Source organism: Dromaius novaehollandiae, chromosome 8, assembly GCF_036370855.1.
Source record: "Dromaius novaehollandiae isolate bDroNov1 chromosome 8, bDroNov1.hap1, whole genome shotgun sequence".
Lineage (NCBI taxonomy): Eukaryota > Metazoa > Chordata > Aves > Casuariiformes > Dromaiidae > Dromaius > Dromaius novaehollandiae.
Window position 1 is genome coordinate 16,184,601 of NC_088105.1, and position 20,289 is coordinate 16,204,889.

A 20,289-nucleotide genomic window follows, 5' to 3' on the forward strand; every position below is an offset into this window, starting at 1 on the left:
TTCTGAAGAAAATACAAATATAATGGAAAACCTTGAGAGTACTGGTTAATCCACTTGAATATTTTTCCTTTCCAAAACATTTAAAATCAGCATTTCAATTCTATCTTCAAGTTTTCATTAACCTATTCTAAACTGTTAATTATCAGACAATCAGGATTACTTAGGCTATACATTAGCCTACAATTAATATTATTTTGTATGTATCTAGAACAACAATCTGAACCATAACTTTGCAACTGAAATAGAATGATACTCTTTATCCCCCTGGAGCTTTCAATCTCCTATGATATCTTCCCCAACTTCTAATACTCAACTGTATCACAAATACTCACTAAGCTTCACAATATCACTATATAATAGATTAGTACAATCATTTTTTCATATGCTAGAAAGGAAGTTACCTGTCTTACTAAAAGTGAAAAATAAGTCAGTGTCAAAACTTGGCTTACAACACAAGTTCTCCAGTCCCCACTCAGGCTCTAGCCAAAGTTGGGCAAATATTCCAGATACTTATTACACTGTGGACTACAGGTCTAGGTGACAGAGGGCAATAAAACAAATAGAGAAACCTGCAAGTAAGAGTCCAGAGAAAAGGCCTGATGACAATCCCAGCACTTTGGCTACCTCGGAAGTTGCTGGGATTCCTGTTTTCTGAAGAGTCAAGATCTCTGAAATATATTCAGATTCCCATTTTTCACATCAGTCTCTAAAGCTGGCACTGCCCAATAAATCAGAAACTTCATTCACAGCTATGTTTTACCCCAGAACTAGAGGGTTCTTCACTTTTGGCAAGGTAGGGAGGTTGCCAACTGAAGCTTTAAGGCCTTAAAGGAGGGGAAACAACATCACTGGTGATATTTTCATTCCCAGTCACTGACTGCTAACTGTGCTATTCTAGAAGCAGCTCCTATGCCTGCATTTGCCACTGGACAGCGCAGGAGACACTGAAGACTGAAGCAAGGTATTCCTCCTGCATTCTGCTCCAGATGTTAGGCTAAATAAACTGGGGAAGATACATTTTGAACATGTTGCAAAATTCATCAATCAACACAACCTAATTTAGGTCTGCCTTGTTAATCTGTCTGGCTGAGAATGAGAGTCAAGTAGCCATATTTTTGCTCCTACTAACATCTGGGGAGGGTTCTACAGTTAATATTTATTATGAAAGTTCACCTATCCTGCAGAAGGAGTTTTCTTCCATCTACCATAGGGAACAAAAACATTTGGAGGCAGATAAGAAACAAGAGAAAAACGTTATGTTTATACTTAGTGTAAGGAGCACTCAGTATAAAAATGTATTAAAGAGAACTAATAAATACAGTCGTCATTTAAAATGGAAAAGTGTCGTGTTCCCCCCCCCCCCCCCCAGGATGTTTTCTGCATATTTAAGTCATAAACGTGTGCATAATGGCCAGATACAACACAAGTTTGGAGAACTATACTGTAAAGCATTTGATATTTGCATTCCAATTTATTATCATGAAAAACTGCTATTACAGGTAAACAGTGATCCCATTGATAAATTCACAAAACAGCAAGCATGGTAACAGATACCAAATTCTGAATGTCAAATAATTTATAAATTACTTGCTAAAAACCACCGGAAATTGTGCAGAATCAAAAAATATCTTACAAGTGCTTGCACAGCTGAGGCCGTATGTCCATGAACATGCCAAGCACAAACTTCTCTGCAAATAAGCAATCTCACTGCACTCCCACCACCAGCTATTTGGTCCTGTTCCTCTCCCTCATGCCAGTGCAGATATTTCTGTGGCTATACAGAGAACCAGATCAGAGAAATAATCAAGTTCAAACTCATCTTCTGGATTTTTTCAGGTTACTGTTAACTAGCCAAAGACTTTGTCTTTTGTGCCAGAAGACAGGAGAAAAAGTAGGGATAGGAAGTTGTGGAGGGAAGAAAGCAAGGACTACTTCACTGGGCAGCAATGATGGCTTAAGCATCTGCAAATGCTTAGAAATACAAGCTGGTTATTAGTTACACCTATTACCATCACACATTTCTGGTATAGAATTTCTGAATTCTGGCTCTACCATCTAGAGTTGCTTCTACTGAAAAATTTAGAGAGCCAGTTTCTGTAAATAGGCATGCTGATCCATCTGCAGGAGGCGAGCAAGACTGACAAAGCATTGCCAGTAACATCTTCACTTTGAAAGCTCTCATTTGCCTAAGAATGAAATGGATCATATCATTTTGGGAGATGTTAAATACAGTGACATGAACAATTTTTAGTATATTGAATACTTTAGCAACATAGTAACAAAATTAAAGGTTCATTTTTCAATACCTTCAGTTTGTAAAAATAGTTATTATATAAACTTCTAAATTTAAAAGAAATTTTGTAATTTTTCTTTCATTGTTCTTCATGGAAGTACAACCATAAATCTTTAAAAAGAGGAAATACATCATAATAGCAAAACCTCTAAGATTAATTTTAAAAGGTCACAATCAGAAACACAGCGTAATCTTAGAATTAAGTAAAGCTTGAATCAAAGTAACTTATTTTTCTTTGGTCACAAGATGGGTAGTATCTTCCCACCTAAATGCCACCAGTGGAGTTGAATCGCATTCCACAACAGCGCCTGTTACCCACTGGCAGCAAGGTAAGCTCCAGTAAGTCCTTCTGGTGTCCTAATATGCTAACAAACATGAATCTCATGACTGTAATCCAGTGTCCCTCTCATTTCGCTACCTTCACTTCATGTTAGGGCTCTCTGATACTACTTTCAAATCTCTCACTAGAAATAATAAAACCCAACAACTTTAAAGCAAATGCCAGTTCACTGAACTACAGGTATAACGCCATTTATTTTCTTTTTCTGTGTTTTTCTCTTTGAACTTAAAAGGAAAAATCATCATAAATCATGAGAGGATAATTAAATTCATGTAATCTAAAACAGCAAGAGTAATTCTCTGCATACCTTCCTCAAAAAACAGCCAACTATCAAGAAAATATTCCTAATTCAATTTTAAAAAAATCAGTGTTACAAATAAAGCAAGAATTACATCTCTAAAACTCCTCCAAATGCTTTGAGCTGCATTTTGCATCTGTTATTACTGGCTTTTAACTCGTTATTTTAGTAGGTACTTGCAATAGATTTATTAAGTAAGGAAACCGGATATGACTTACGCCTCAAAAAGTAATTACTATATTCTTTCTATTCCTTCAATCTCTGAAACCAAACCACAACACCTAAAAAAAAGCCTTAGGATTTTATGAGAATTATCTGAGTTCAGGTTTGGGCTTTTTACAAAAGATTAGGTTTGTTTCTGCTTTTGGAGCTAGACTCAGAGAGCATCTGACACATCTTTGTGGTAACTTCTCACAAGTGCGGCACAAGACGAAACGAAAGGGTATTGATTTAGGGAAAAAAAGGAGAAAGTATAATCTGATTCTGCAACTTTATGGACTTTATCTTCAGATTTACAAAGACTGAATTTTCTTTTCCCTGAGGATTACTTTCCAGATATCCCATCTGATCTGGCAATGTTAGGTCAATTTTATGCTGATTTTATGGGTGAGAGGATGAGAATTGCTCAGAAATAGCAGTTGCTACAGCCGGCTGAAGAACTACTGATTTTATCCTTGTTTTCCATTTCTAACAGACTTAGGACACATTCTTAGCATCGATGCTAAGCATACTGGGCAAGAGGAAAATGTTAAGCACACACCTAAATAAGCCCATATGCCTGAATGTTGCACATGTAAACATATGCATACACCTACACATACATGCATTACTTCTTCCTATGCCTACTGCACCCAGGACAAACATTTCTTACAAACGTACACACTTAGCATGTGCTAAAATACTTTAAAATTCCTTTGTTACATAGCATACAGCATTTGAAAGTATATCTCACAAGTATGAATCTCACAAGCGTATCTCACAATGGATGAATGGGTTGCACAGTATATAAAACTATACAGTATTTACTAGTTTCATGTTTCTTTTTGAGCTGTAAGCAACTAATGGAACATTTATATATATATATGTATATATACACACATACACACACACACATACATATATATATATAAATAAATATATATGTATGTATATATTTACTGACAGAAGAATGCCACTCCTCATCCTTCGAAAATGAGGAAGATCATGATGCAACTAGAGTAACATTGCATATTGCCATTATCCAAGTCTGAAAGGTAAATAGGAAGAAGTGCTGGCACGGTGCTTTGACTACTGAAAAAAAAAACATTTTATTTGAAACCTTATTTCACATGTTGTTGTCCTTTAATTCCATATTTAGTTTAAAAATGTGAGGAAGGTAATCAATTTAGAACAGATAATCTGAAGTTATAAAAACAGGGAAAAAATACCTTAGATATTGTATCTACTTTGAAAGCACATTTATACTATAAAAAGTACAATTTCTAAAGCCTCAAATACTCATAGTTGAAGAGAGACTCTTCTCCATAAGCAAACTTAAAAAAATAATTGTTTTCCTGTATTGCTATATGAAGAGGCAGTATTTCATTCTTGAAGTTTCATCATAATCACATAGCAAGCTACAGAAAACAAGTAGTCTGCCTGGTACAAGGAAGACAGTAACACAGTAGGTTACACTGCGATCACTTAAAAAATCATTCCCTGAGGCTTCAATCATTTAAAGTATGTATGCATCTGAACAAATCTGCTCTGCAGACACCTAAAATATAAGTAGTTTCAGTGAGTAAATTTTGGTCTTATATTTAGAAATAAAAAGTTAATTGCTTTGCATTTTAGAAGCAGCTTAACAGAATATACTTAACTGAAAACAAATATGTTATGATACCTAATATCTATTTTACATATTGTGCATTCACTACATGCAGTGAATTATTTTAGTGAATTATACTGTGTGGCTTCCTACCAACCTATATTGTCACTAGACAAGTCTTTTTCCTGCGATCTCCTCAAGTGGATTTTGCCAAGTGTAGCTTGTGCTCAGGTGTTTCAAATTCTTGATGAAGAGTCAGAGCTTTGCCTCTCCAGAGGAGGGCCAGCCAGGAAGTCCAGCTGTGCCAGCCGTGATGCCCACAGGGAGGAGACCTGGCAGCTTAGAGGGGACTACACTGATCTTGGCAATAAGTGTGGGCATAGATGAGACAGACTCTCAAGCAGCAACAGAAGTTTGTGTTTGGACCTAGGGTGAAAGGGGAATATAATAGATAAGCATTACTTCTGGTTGTGCAAGGATAGTAGGGCATGTGTACCACTTGGATGTACAAAGTGAGAAGAGCTTTGGGAAGAGAGGTGTGGGAAGGGGACATGCACAGCTCAGACAGGAGGAGTAACTGTCTTTGAAGGGAATAAGAAGATGAGGGACAGGTGCAGTTGAGTGTCTCTTGGACTCCTCTGTGGCAGCCAGGGCTCAACAATTCCCAGTAAAGCCTTCCCCTCATCCCTCCTAAAAAATGGCAGGTTCGGCCTCAGAAGCCTCCAGAGAGAATGCTCTTACTATACCTCTTTGAAATAGTTCAAACTTGGCAAACAATTTATATATATATAAATATGTATATGGTTCTCTATCTCCACATGCACATTGTTCAAGAGGATGTGGTCCATAGTCTTGCACTGTATCAAAAGCAGCAGCTGCCACAAGACTTTAAGAGCTCCAAAAGGATTTGAGGGCAAGTGTCTGCTTTCCCCATTTTGCCAGACTATCAGACCTTGTGTATTTGAAAGATGAGCCAAGTCCAGTCTAATTTGATCAAAATTACATATCTGGTCAACATAAGCAGCTCTGCAAAGTCGCACATTCCTGTATATGCTGTGGCCAGCAAAAGTTTCATATAGGAACTTTTCCTTTACCAGTTGAACAACTCTATACACCATTTATACACCATGGAGAGACTCCCCTCCCTATTCCATCCACCTCTCACAGGCCAACAAAGACAAAAAACCACAATGCCCCGAGTCTCCTCCTTCAACAGGGTGTGTTCCACCATCTACCCCAGCATGCGATTCACATTTGTTATCAGGAGGTCAAACCTAGCTGCCTCACAGAGGTGGAAGAAAGTGTGAAGCTGTTCACAATTAGGACAATGAATTCCACAGGACTGCCTGCACACCAATGTCAGCTTCGGAAATCTGTTTCTTACTGGAGGACACTGCTCCCACCTATGAGAAAAGAAGGACGGCTGTTGCACAATGCACTGGAGAAGATTCCTGATGCTAACCTGCAGCTGCAACAAAAGTTTTCTAGCAGAGCTCCTTCGTGCACATGATCCAACTGGACAGCACGTCCTTAGACACAAGATCACAATTTCCACTCCATTCGGTGATCTCACAGGTGGGGTACGGTTGCTGAGTGGAAAAAGAGATCAAAACAGCTCCATGGTGTCAGAGCGGATGAAAGGCTACAGCACTACAACTGAAGAGATAAAGACCTAGGAGATGGGGAGAGCAACCCATTATGAGAATTTCAGTCTCCGAACAAGTCTGATAATGAAATAGTGACAATCAGCTTTTTGACTGCGTAGTACACAGTGAACCTGACTGTTCAGGACCATCACAGGTGTGAATGGTAACTTCTACTAAACCCTAGAAATTTTGTCCTCAAATGATTATCTATTCTAATCCTCCCATATTTCCAAGGCCTCCTGTTCTAGCATTTCATCCTTACCATTCAAAAATTCTCCTTAAAATCTAACCTGAATCTTCCCAGATGCAATTTAAGCCTGTTACTTCTCAGGAAGAACACTTTGTGACTTTTCTCCTCCCAGAGGTCTTTTACATACTTAAGAATTCTCTCTCCTCCATAGACTTTTCCTTCACTAAGCATGCTCAAATTCCTTCAGATTTTGTACATCACTTTTTTTTTTATTTCCTTTTTTAAGCTATCATTCTTGCCCTTCTCTGAACTGTCTCCAAATGCCCTACATCTTTCCGGAAGTGTGTTATCCAAAACCGAAACCAGTATTTCAGTCAGGACTTTATCAGTGCTGAACAGAATGAGAGGATTACTTCACAGCCATTTTTGGCTATGCTGTTTATAAACTGCAGCATTATGTCAACATTAAAGACAAAAACAAAGCAGGATGATATTCCTCATTTGTGTTCAGCTATAATTGTTACATTTCCTTATGGAGAACTGCTGCTTAGTCAGTTGTTCTGCTTCTCACACTCCTGATTATCTCTGCTACAGTGCAGTACGTCACACTTGTCCCAACTGAACAGCATTATATCTTAAACAGTTCCCTGATTTCTTAAAAGTCATTTGGAACTTTAAATACACTCTCCAACACGCCTGTAATCTCTAACAACTTGTAATATTATAGCAGGAAATGCAGTACTAGCTGAATCACTGGTCTGTTCCTATTTAACAGTTCTGCAGAACAGGAAAGCTTTTTCTGACCCTTGGCAGACAAAACAGAATATTCTTGGGCAGTAATAAGGGGAGGGAAGAGTTGAGTTAACCAAAACATTACTAAAGAAATGGTTACATTACCTAGTCCTAAACCTTGAAAACAAACATATTTTAGAAAAAGTTAACTAAGAGCATTCTGGACGTTCAGAAAGGAAGTGGCCTCAAGGTCCCAAAACAAACAAACCAAAAGTAAATGCAGAGACTGACAGATATGCTGTTCCTACACATTCTCTTCACAAAACCAAGGCGCTTAAGCAATGAGATCAACATGTTAAAGACAAAGCAACGCAGATCCTGAAAGGTCCTTAGTTTTACCATGCTGCCAGACCCCAAAATGGATTCTTGCAGCAAAGTTTGAAGGATCTTGTATGATTACAGGCAAATCCATGAGAAGATGCATGCAGCAGGTAACATGAACAATCTGTATAAATATCCATGAAAAACTGATCAGGCCTAGCAAAGGCCATCACAGATATACAAAAAATTAATTTATTCCCTTAATCTCATAGTACTTTGTGGTGCAGAAGACTGTTTTGGTCACATTAATCCCCGTATCTTCCCTGATCAATGTGAGTTTAAAGTAAATGCAAATTTAGTTAATTTGCAAAATTAAGCACTCATCAGAAACAGCATGTTGGGCAGACGATGCAAACGAGCCTCTAAAGAAAGTACATCGGAGGCCCTGCTTCTCTCCTGTGCTGCAGTGCCACTAAGGATTCCAAAGAGAGGTTATCAGCCTGGAATAACAGATAAAGGGAAAGCAACTATTCAGCAAGCATTGTGGTATTTTCTTTATAATCCAAATCTTTCCAAGTGTTCATATGAACACCAACTTCTCTCTTTTATAAAAAAAATAAACAAAATAAAACATTTTTGACAATAACATACCACTCCACAAGCGTTGAAAGCGATGGTTGAGTAAGTGGATACGCATCATGAGTGGAGAGGGAAAGAAAGGAAATTTCCTCTCCGCCCACTTTTTTCTGAAGTAAAAAGTATTTTTAGATGATCTTATTATAATTTAAATCAATTTCCCACAGAGATAAGATTAAAAATATATTTTAGCTCAGAGACTATTTTGAAGCACTTACCAATCTTTAACAAAGTGCTAAAGACATATAAACGCTTATATACCCATTACACTGCTGAACATACAGAGTCTCAAATTACAGACTCAATTATACACTCTTTCTGCAAGAAGAGAAAGCGGCTGGTCGGAAGAGTACCTCTGACAATATCCAAATGAAGAGTATTGAGACGATTGACTTATCCACATCCTCGCCAGCAAAGATTTCTCTCCTTTGCTTCATTTTTGGGAATGATAATAGGAAAATGAAGCAGTATTCTATGTGAGTTTTTTCACCAACGTGAGGCTGCAGCTTCATGCACATGTCACTAGGTGCAGCTTATGGACTGGGGAATTTGGCTTATCACAGTCTGATTATTTTTGCATCATTCAGGATCTTGTAAGTCTATCCATAAACATTTTTAAATGATATTTTTTATAATAAGAATTAGAAAGGAACTGAGTAAGCTGAGTATGGAGTTTAGAAGTAGATGCAACTCTCAGTCCTGCAAATTCTTGGTAAAAGTCTGAATAGAGACAAACATGGAAGGGGCTCTTGAGGGACCAAAAATTAAAAGTACAGTACACTTGATACAAACGTAGAAAAATGAGTCACATACAACACTTCAAAAAAAAGATTTCAAAATGTTATAATTCTGAACTGTTCCACAGGAAAATTACAAGCTAGTATGACACACATTAAAATAAGGGGGGGCAGGGATGCATATCCTCAACTTAAGTAATTCTTCTCCAAAAATCTATTCCTGTAGATATTCTTCAAAGAGCACATCATCCATATTTTTAGGAAAGTCACTTCTAAAAATATTGCAACTTTTGTGACAAACAAGAAAATATAAAAATCACATTTCTCACAATAGAGTAAATTAGAAATTTAGTGCATTCGGAAGTAAGAAAGATAAAGAGGGAAAGTTTACTGAGTTGTAATTTTGCCAAAATTTCAGGAGGAATTAAATATAAACTAAAAATACTCTTCCAAACCATCAAAGTTGCAGTTTATAAACATCATCTAAAAATACAACAAGATCACCTAATTAGCACATATTCAAGTTGATAACGGAACAGAAATTACAAACACATGCTGAGGTACATCAGCTCAGGTAATTCTCTTGATAGTAACAGAGAATAATTTCAGACAGTAAAACACAATTAAGGTAAAATGAAAGATTAATTAAGTAGTTCACTATTCTGCCTGGAGAGGTGGAGTCTTCATCCCTGTGCAGGGTTTTTTGTTTTTCTTTTTTAATATAGAGCAGGATAGACAAAAAAAACTGCCGAGTAGAGTTGGTCACATCTTGGGACAGAAGACTGGACTAGATGACTGCTCAGTATCCCTTCAGCTATATTTTCTCTAATGCTGTAAAGATATTCACTGGCAAAAAGCCATTGGTGCAGGGGGAAGAGACTGGGGCCAGGAGGTATGGGGGTGGTGAAAGAAAGCAGTTAGGAAAAGGAAGGCAGGAGGGGAAAGCTTATGGCAGACAGTTGCTCTTTTTTGGGCAAAAAAAGTTCCAGACAGTTGTTGTTGCTCTGTGAACACAAGAATGCAATGAATAAAGCTGAAATGATGTATCATGATCTCAGGCAGTAGATTTATAAACAAAGCTATTTAAACAATAAGCACAAGTGATTTTGTTAGAGTAAGTAGTTATCAGTAATAAAAATAAGTTCTCTAAACCAAGTTTTTTAATACTGCTATTGCTCAAAGATAAAAATCAGCTACATACTTCAAACAATAAACAGCAGCAATAATTAAAATGGTGCTTTTGAATCAATATAGCATTTGATGATTGCAACAGTTCTCGGAAACAAAGTAAGATCAACCATAACGTGTAATATGCGTTTTCACAAATGAAATCATCTGATGAAAAAACCAGCATTCACATAAAAAGATTACTTCTTGCAGAAAAGCCTTCTGTATATCAGATTAAAATCTGCTTGTTAACAATTTCATACACCAAGTGCCAGAGGTGTGCTAGGAAGACTGCTGCCACGCAGATCGGAGTTGAAGGGTGGTCCTTCGGCTCCGGGGGATCAAAGCGGAGCAGATTCTAGTAGCTGGAGAAAGAGCGGGATGCAGCGGAAAAGGGGGGAAGGGAGTTACAGTATTTTCCAAGCATCAGTAATCAAAAGAAAGAACAAGGACAAAATAGATTGAAGAAACTTCATAAAAAAGTGAAACTGAGGAACACTTGCTAACTTCTCTGGCACTTAAAAAATGTCAGATTAAAGAAAATATGCAAATGAGGGTGCCACTGTAGAAAGTACATGAAAGTACACTTTTATGCAAATCATGAATGTATTTTTTGCTCATCAAAGGAATATTGAAAAAAAAAAAAAAAAAAAACTTTTACAGGAATGTTAAGTCTGTCCTTACTCTATTTCACAGAAAACTTATTAGAGAAGGCAACCACCTTCTTCGAGAAAATTCTTTTCATTAAAGAGTAAGAAAATATATTTACAAAGTTATACCAAATTTTAAGAATCAAGATAAAGAAGGTGGAGTAGAGCCATTCTGAAAAGTGGTATCTTACAAGACTGTTACTGGTATTCAAATCTGAAGAAAGTAAGTATACTACAACTAATCCTATACATTTAGCTTTCATCTCTAACTTCTTTACTTGCACTTTATCCACTAATCTGCATTCCTAAATTACTATTAGTTTCAAAGAGTTGCTACTTCAGCAAATAGCAAACAAATACAAGACAATAAGATATGAAACCAATATATGTATATTCTCCTTGAAAGCAGACTAGTTCTATCCAGTCAAAGAACAGTAATACTTAGTTCCTTGACTGCTGGCAACTTTAAAATTTAGATACTGTCACTTTACAATCAGGTCAGTTACGAAAGAGAACAACTTTCAAGAATTACATTTGCCTGCTTTTATGGCTATATATTAACACACTGAGATTCTTCTGTGTTTTTACATGCTTATGAAGTAATCTCTACGGCACATTTTAGGAAGGTGCTGAACTTCGACTAAGCTTTAAAAATTTCCTACAATCTGGCTACAACGCAAGAGTCTTATGTCTCCTTTCCCTTCCCCATGCCATCCCTCTCTTCCCACACATGAACACCAATGGCCTCCACCTTGGCTTCAAGTCATCAAAAGGCTTATATCCCATTTTGAAAAATTATTTAAGCAGTAAACTCTGCTTATTAATTATTAACTGAAATTGTTAATTTATAATTAATTATTTAAGCAGTAAACCCTCACCGGCACCCAAAGAGAATTTCTGAAAGTGTGACTTTCAATATTTTTCCTTTCAACTTTTCTTAGGAAAACTAAAGGGGGAACTAAATGACAACTGTGTCAATGAACAGACAACACTGTTGTCCTATACACAAAGTGAAAACAGAAAAAGAACATTGTAGTAGTCTGTCTCAGTTATAGTCACAGTAGTTGTTGCAAGACTACAGGTTGCACATTTGCAAAATAGAACTGTGAGTTTTACATCAGTAACTTTTCTCTCAAATTCAGACACATGATTACGAAGACTGACTTCTCAGAGATAAGACGGAAATGCCTTTTTCCTGGTAGGAAGTTTTTTCCAAGGAAACAGCTTTTAACTGTAGCTGAACACAAGGTTCAGTAAGCTTTCAGGTAAGCTGAAAACTGTCTGATGACTTAAAATAATTTCTGAAGGACTTATGCTTGTGTAGTACCCCAAAATATAAGTAACTCAAGTTACTCAAGGATTTAATGACTCAAGGATTTAACTGCATCTTTTCCCTGACATGTAATTTAGAAAACAGTGTCAGGATGCCAGTGGTCATATCACATTTGTTGCAATTTAGGATTTTGTTTTTAATAGATGGTAAAACACAGAAACAATCTACAAATATAAAAGTCATTTGGTCTTTAAACAAAACGTATACACCTAATTCTCTATGCGAACACAACTCACATGCTAAGTCAGCGGGTGAAGCGCAGTCACTGCTCACACCATTATAACGTCACGGCAACTCTACAGCTTTTAAATGCAAGTCATTACTACCCCACAGAAGTATCAGTGTACTGCAATCTGTATTTAAGTGTGTGAATCTGACTTGTGTGTACATCTTACAGTAAAGGCACTCACGAGATTCAATGGTTGCAAAATTTACCATAGATTTATTTTGAAGTACTTCTAATTTTAACTTGCATCATAATGATTTCTCTCAAAGTAACCAGTAAATGAAGGATATGAAAACAAAGTGCAAGTATTAAACTACTCCAGCTAATAACTTACATGGTTCAACCTACTGCCCTGCAGAGATGCGGTGTGCGGCAGGTCTGTGACGTGGCTGTTTCTCACAGTTCTCACAGCATAGCCCCTGTATAATGGAAACTCCCAACTAGGAAATAAATACTATTTCCCCTCTTATGAGCAAGTAGATGGCGAGAACTTCTAGCCAAAGCTTGCTATTTCCTTCAGAGCTGCAGGTCAATCCCTTTGCCCAAGAATTTGTTACCACCAAAGGAATAGAGCAATAAGTCATTTCAGCTAACTAGGGTACAAAGAAAGAGTCTTTTTGGCTGCAATGCTATTAGGCATGCTTCAGGATAAAACCTTAATCAGGGTGAGAGTTCATTGCACAGAAAGTGCACAGATAAAATGAGTATGTTCAGCCCTCATTTGGCCTTTTTGCAAGATAAGCAGGAGTTTCTTTTACCTGCTAAGTCTTTAGAATGAGCTTGTAAAACGTGGCAAAAACTGTATGCCCTTTGGAGCAGCAATGTTATTCTTCACTTTTCTCATTTTCACTTGTAACTGTGAGTGAATTACAGCTCACGAAAATGAGGATATAAGAACTGACTAAAGCAGCAAAAGAACAAGAAGTGAGCATTATATATGCCTTATCTCATTTAAAAGGTTTGAAGAAGGTTTGAGTAACAAAATACTGCTGTTTTTTCTATCCCTTAGTGTTTTGTTCAAAGACTTCTCAGTGAGACAGGTTGTGCAGAGACTTAATGAAATGAACAATGGCTGAAAACACCACCACTAACTTCATTCACATTTAAAACCAAATACAAATTCTACATCTAGCTCTGTAAAGATGAAAAGCTATCTCACTACACCAGCTTGGAAATAAGGCACCTTACACAGGTTTTTTGTTGGTTGGCTTTGTTTTAAATGAAAGTACAATACTCAGAGTTCTTAAAAATATTGTGGGCTCTGTGATACTTTCTTACACTGGTGCTGCAAGATTGATTTTGAGAAAGATCTAGAAGAGCTCAAGAACATTATTACCAAGCTATATGCACTAATGAGTAAACCTCTTGCACTTCAAAACCTACTGGAGGTGACCTGCTCTTCAGCTCTCCCATGTCAAGGATGTCTGACCAGAGAGAGACCTTGAGTGAGAAACATTTTATCTCACTAGTTAAAACACTGTATTTGCTTTGCAGAACCTACACAGACCACATACAGAGAGATGAAAAAAAATTTGGCACGTATGAGGGACTGTATCTCCAGTATCTTATGGATGCCTGTATTACTCTTTCCTAATTCCCTTAAAGGAATACAAGTTTTGATATCAGCCTGAACATGAAACTGGGGGGGAGGGGAGGGGGGAACCTGTAAAGCAAACAGCCTGGGGGGAGAGATGGCATAGTAGATATGGAAGAATATTCACAGCCAGTTTTACCAGACACTTGCCAGAAAGGATACAAAAAGCAATCTTACATTACAGCTTATATGTCTAAAAAAATTAAAACAAAAATAAAACAGTAAAAAATTAACCAAAAGCTTAATGCTTCTGTACATTTTTTTTACAGCTGAAATTAGTCCAGCTGTCTTGCACCTTGAAGTTAGAAGCAATGTCGCTGGGACACTCCCTCCAGACTGGAGAAGCTGAAACTGGAGTTTGCCACATGGTGGCTCCTGGAGCACCAGGGGCCGGGCTCTGCCTCCTCCTCCCGCGGGGCCCGGCCCCGGCAAGCACAAAGAAGAAAGAAAAAATTCAGCGCAGTAGCTCTGTGCAGGTGCAGGAACCAAGGGCAGCAATAAACTCAAAGGTACAAAAACTTGCTTAGATACTGACCTCGCATCCAAGCGCTTCTGATTTGCATCAGAAGGCAGATCAGTCTTGAAATGGGCCATCTTCATTATTTGGGGAGTTCAAGCAGAAGTGAAAGCACTATCTGCATTTCCCTTCTATTACTGGAATATCATCCATGATCCAACATTAGTCTTTTATCATGATACTGAATTCAATGTCTTCCAAACACAAAATGCCTAAAGGAATCATGCCAGCTTTTAATCTGCCATGATGAACACTAATCTAGCATAAATCTGTACCAAGACAGAACACCTTCAGGAAAATATACACCAACAAAAATACTTCTTGCACAGCTTTCAGTTGGCTTCCTCTCCCTGACCAGTTCAGACCTACCTTCCCTGGGATTTAGCGAGCTCGCAGAGCCAAGCCCGCTGCTGGTGCAACCAGGGACAGAGCCTGAGTGGGAAGAAGGGCTTTAATGGTCTGTAGAACCATGAAAACACAGATTCTCCATTCACTTTTTTTATTTACAGCTCAAACCTGACCTGGCTATTTCTTACTCCTCACAATGTCTACAGCGCTGTACTCTGAAACACTTCCAACTATGAAAGCTCTAACTGTATCAGACTACATTTCATAATTTTATATATACAGTAGTCTTCAATAAATTAAAACCATTGTAAACATTCTCAGTTATACAAAGAGCTAAAACTGTAACAGCCATGTTGTTTAGCCACAGCCTATATGTATATAGTTTGCTATACGTCTAAACAGCTCAGAGGTTTAAAAGCATTAAAATATCTTCTTAAAATACATCTCTTCTGGCTATTTCTGGTTAAGTATTCATTTTTTCTTGGTTGTTCATGATACACTAAACCTGAATAAAGATGAAGGAGCACTGATCAGTAAGTACAATTTTTTTTTTGCCTTTGCTTTTCATCTTACACCAAACCTATTTTAATACCACAGAGGGAAAAAATAAGCTCATCAGTCACCTGATGGAGTAATTCAAAATTTAACCAAACAGGGCTAATGGGTGAGAATTGAATTGAAAACACCTTGACAAAGAAAGCAATTTCTTTTCTTCGCACTCCTCAGAAGCTGTGGGTGATCACTGTAATCGAACCATCAACAGTGAGGGGCCATCTGTCCCAAGGGCCCTCCATGTGAGCAAGAATCAACAACAAAAAATTTTAAAGGCTGGACCACATGCATTCAGCCCTGATTTGTCTATAACAGGCAGCATGCAGCTGAAAATCAATGTTTTGACATTTTTCACATACCAATCTTTAAAAGTCAACACTGAAGTTTTGATAAGAACAAAACATGAAAAACAGGTTAAGAGGTTGCTTATAGAAAGATCAGTGTTGCTTCAGCAGCTAATAAACCTTATAATCAGCTGAGATTCTCACGCTATCATGAATCACTCCTGTTTTAGTATCCAGTAGCCACGTTCAGAAGAAAAGATATAGAAAACAACCTTTACACCAGCATTTATGTTGCAAGTTTCCTCTAGCATTAGTCTGTGTACCTACTAAAGATATTCTTACCAAACCACTTACAAAGAGCTACCAAACCTTGTTGTTTCTATAGCAAACAAAGAAAACAGTAAGAAAGGATCTTCATAGAATTTCCAAGGCAGTGACCGCACACAATACATTTTAGGATGCGTTCTATGAGAAGGGGACTCGGGCTCACACAGAAAGGTACTGTGGCTTTGGCGCTCGGCGTCCCAAGGAACAGAGTGCACTGTGGATCTGCACCAAGGGTGCCTCTCAGGACCAGGGCACAGACTCGCAGCCCCCCCAAGGACACTCCCATGCTGGGCACTCTTCCCTCACTTTCACAGGGGAGCAACACACGGCAAAAGGTTAATGCTATTTACTTCTTCAGTATGTTCTTACTGGAAAATATATTGACCTCCTACTAAAACAGACTCCCTGAAACAGCTGCACCTCTCTGTGCATTTCCCTAACTGCTTCAAAGCTCCAAAGAGTCACAAAGCAGTCATAGAGGGTGACAAGAAAAAAGGCAGAGACCTACCCATTTGATAGTTTCTTTTCAGCTTCATTAGCAGCACTTGCCCTTCTTTGGTTTAACAAAGCTAGAATGGGGACCTAGGCCGACAGGACAGACAGCAAGGGGAGCCAGTGGCCAACGTAACAGACTGGGAATTAAAAGACATGTGTTTCTTATTTTCAGTCCTACCAGTTACCTGCTGCATGACCTCAGGTAATTTCCCCATAAACCTCATTTTTTACTTTTATAAAACAAAAGGATACTTCTTTGTAAAGGGACTACAAACACAGGCACATACACTACCTAAAGTGTGCAACAAACTTGATGTCCACAACACACTGGATCCATCATGAATGCAGACAGATGATTGGCTTAGGATTTCCAAACATCCCAACATACAAATCAGTTTTGATTCAGAAGAACATTTACAAAGAAGGACATTTCCATGCAAGCTCAGGGTTAGTTATTTTAAAGCACAGGCCATGCATTTACATAGGTGAGCAAAAGCAAGCCAGAAAAAGCAAGTCAAAGGGTCTTGTCCCAACTGTTTACTGTTACTCAGATCAATACTCCCAGGTATGTGCCAGAGCGTCAACAAAACAGGGGAAGTAAACTGAACCCCAATACATGTAAAGGGACAACAACCGGAAGGGTATAGTCGCTCGGTACCTGGGAGGCAGGAGAGCTATGTTCCAGCATATTCAGTAAATAGGAAACTACAAGACAGTCCTTGAAATCATCTACACGAGTAATAAAACAGAAGAGCTATGTTTGCTTACTAATTTTTAAAGTATTATTTAGTCAAAATAGCAAGTAAGAAGGGTGGTGTAGATGCAACATTTCAATTTAAATTGTTACATAACTGTGATGTATTCAGAGTGCAAAATATATTTTACCTTATTAACACCTGAAAGCCTACTGCTTGCTTCATTCAGTGGAATCTCAAATAAATCATGCACAAAATACTGAAAATAAATTTAATAGTGTGGTTATATGATAGTCTTTAAAGCTACAAAGTCCCTTTCCTTAAAAGTTGCTTTCCTCAAATCTTCCAAACATTCATGAACATACAAACCTATCATTCTTCTAACACCAATGTACTTTAGCAGACAATGTGTTTCATCTTGAACAGAAAAAGCTGAAGTTCAAAATAATACACTGCACTCACATTTCCCATGTGAGGTCAGAACTCAACACATCCTCTGTAAATTGAGCTTTTGCAGAAGGCAGTATCACTCTTCTCTGATTTCAGGAGTTTGTTTGTATTTAAACTAGCTGTCCTGAAGCTTAAGAATGTATGTCTCAGGAGAAATTACTTCAGCAAAGGTATCCTGCCTGCAAAGTACGCAGCTACCCAGCTGGGGGGGAGACCAACCGCAGGCCTGGCTGCCTGGCCGGCCGGCCACAAAGCCTGTGGATGCCAGCTGGGCTGCGGGCCACAGACCCTGCCTGCTCTGCCATCTGGCTGGGAAGGTAAGCAAGTGGCCCAAAGAGTGGTTACCTGCTACGCGCCAAGATAAAAAGAGGAGGAAAAGGACTTGCACTAGAATGAACAACAAGGTGTTTATGGATGGGGAGCTAAGGACTGCAGGATGGAAGATGGTATTAGAGAAAGACAGGCCATCAATTTGTTTTTCTGCCTCTTAAATAACAAAGATTTTAATCTTCCTTTCCAAAGAGAGTTTCAACAGAAAGAAAGGAGAGGAGGAAGGGGGAAGCATAAGTAGTGCATGTGCATGCACCAGATACCTAGCAGCCAAAAATATTAGCAAGGAAAAAACAACATTATTGATGTGAAAGAACAAGGAATGACTCATTAATAAATTAGCAGCTGCACAAATTAAGGTTGCATCTCATATAAAAATATCATTTTACCAAATAAATCTGATGCAAATATTTCAGAATACAACTATAATCCCACATAACAGCAACAGCAGTCAACATGCAAAACGCACAAGGAGCTAAACTATATTATATTACATATACTATATTACATTGTCTGTAAGAAATTTTTCATGGAAAGGTCTTCTCTCAACCACTGCCCTTCTCTCATTTCACAGTTTCTCCGTGTTCAGTGGTTGCATGAAAGGATTAGATGGTATTATGTTTTCCATGTGTAGAAATAGCTGTATGATTATACCACCCATTTCGTATTTATTCCTGACTTCTTCCTTGATAGAGATCATTGCACAGATCTCAGGTTACCTAGAAGCTGCACATCACTAATCACTTCAAGTCATTTCACACCCATGTTTTGTCCTCCCATATGTTCACTATCTTTGTCAGTAAGTCAGTGCTGCTGCCAGTGCAATAGATAATTGTTGAATTTACACTAAAAAATTCTTAAAAGGATGATCTGAATGAACAGTACGACACAATAACTTTCCTATTTATTTTTTCTTTTGTTTCTCAATTCTAAACCAACAACAGCAACACAAACAAAGCATAAGACCTAGGTTATATAAAAGTAGCAATCTATGTCACTTTATTTCATCACTAAGAAACAGCTGAGCTCCATGAATGTATAGGAAACTCAGACCAGCAACAGTCCACAGATGAAACCAACTCATGCTCGTATGGGCCCTAAGAAAATAGCATCATTGTGTACTTGGTCATTTATCAGGAAAATGAAAAAGCTAAGAATATTTAGAATTATTCAGATACCAATCAATCTTCGCAAGGCATAAAAATGACTTTTCAGGAGGAAATACTATAATGTTTTCAGACAAGCAAATTCTTCTGCTAAAATATACTATGCTGCAGCAGAAACAAAGCATTATCCATATGAGTGCACCTCTTAAAGTACAGTTCAATATACAGCTAGATATAACAGAAGCAGTCTTGCTTTAACAGAATTGATTCAATTTTTTAAATGAAGTTTAACCATAATCAACCATGCCAACAATTTCACAACTGATGGAACACACTGTATTTGTAAGTTACAACTATGAAAAAAGGTCTCTTCTTATAGCACCTTTCAATGAATTCTTTTTGATAATTAGTAAGAAAACATACAGAGTATCAAAACACTACTGTACTTTTCAAATAGAAAGATATATTCTCTTTCAGCAAACCTCAGATAACTAATCTCTTATCTTGAACCTTCAATCATTCTGATAAAGAAAATCAGCGTATTTGCCATAGCAGGGGAAATCCACTTATTTCTGAAAACAGAAAAGACTAAAAATATTTTTGAAGAGTTACGGACGTGTAAACATCACATCTTTGTGTTAACAAGTCATCCCAGATGACTTGCTCAAATTCTTCATTCCCATCAAGAGGATTAGCCTGCTCTAGTCAAAACAGGAGGCCTGTGAGCTGGGAGTCTCATTCACATATGTTGAAAAGCATGTACAGGGCAGAACTAGAGCATAAAGACTCACCTGTCTGCAGACAATTTCTTTACGTAGTAAGTAAATTGCACTGAATAACATTCTGCTTAAAAATGTAAAGTATACCTCCTTTCTTCAGGGAAAAGAGGATGTTAAGATTCCAGAAATAAAATCCTGCTCTAACTCAAGTCCATGCTAGTTTGCTTTTAGCTTTCCCAGAGCCAATATACCACGTTAGGACATGCATGACTTATAGACTTTTATTTTTGATTCATGCAGAAATCTTCATCACAAAGTTTTCTTCTGTTGTTGCAATTAGTCAGGAAAAAAAGGAGAACCTTGACAGCAAGGAGAGATGAACTACATCCTATCACACAGCAATCAAACATCAGCAATAGTTTTAGCCCATTTTTTCCTGGAATATGGGCATACTCCATAAGATACTAATCTAGAACACATTGATATAATCAGTCAT

General features: G+C 37.7%; 1 protein-coding gene across 2 annotated transcripts in view; it reads right to left on the reverse strand.

The window, feature by feature from the left end:
• Positions 1-20,289, reverse strand: part of DENND1B (DENN domain containing 1B) — a 177,145-nt gene that overhangs the window by 128,040 nt on the left and 28,816 nt on the right. The window lies entirely within an intron of this gene.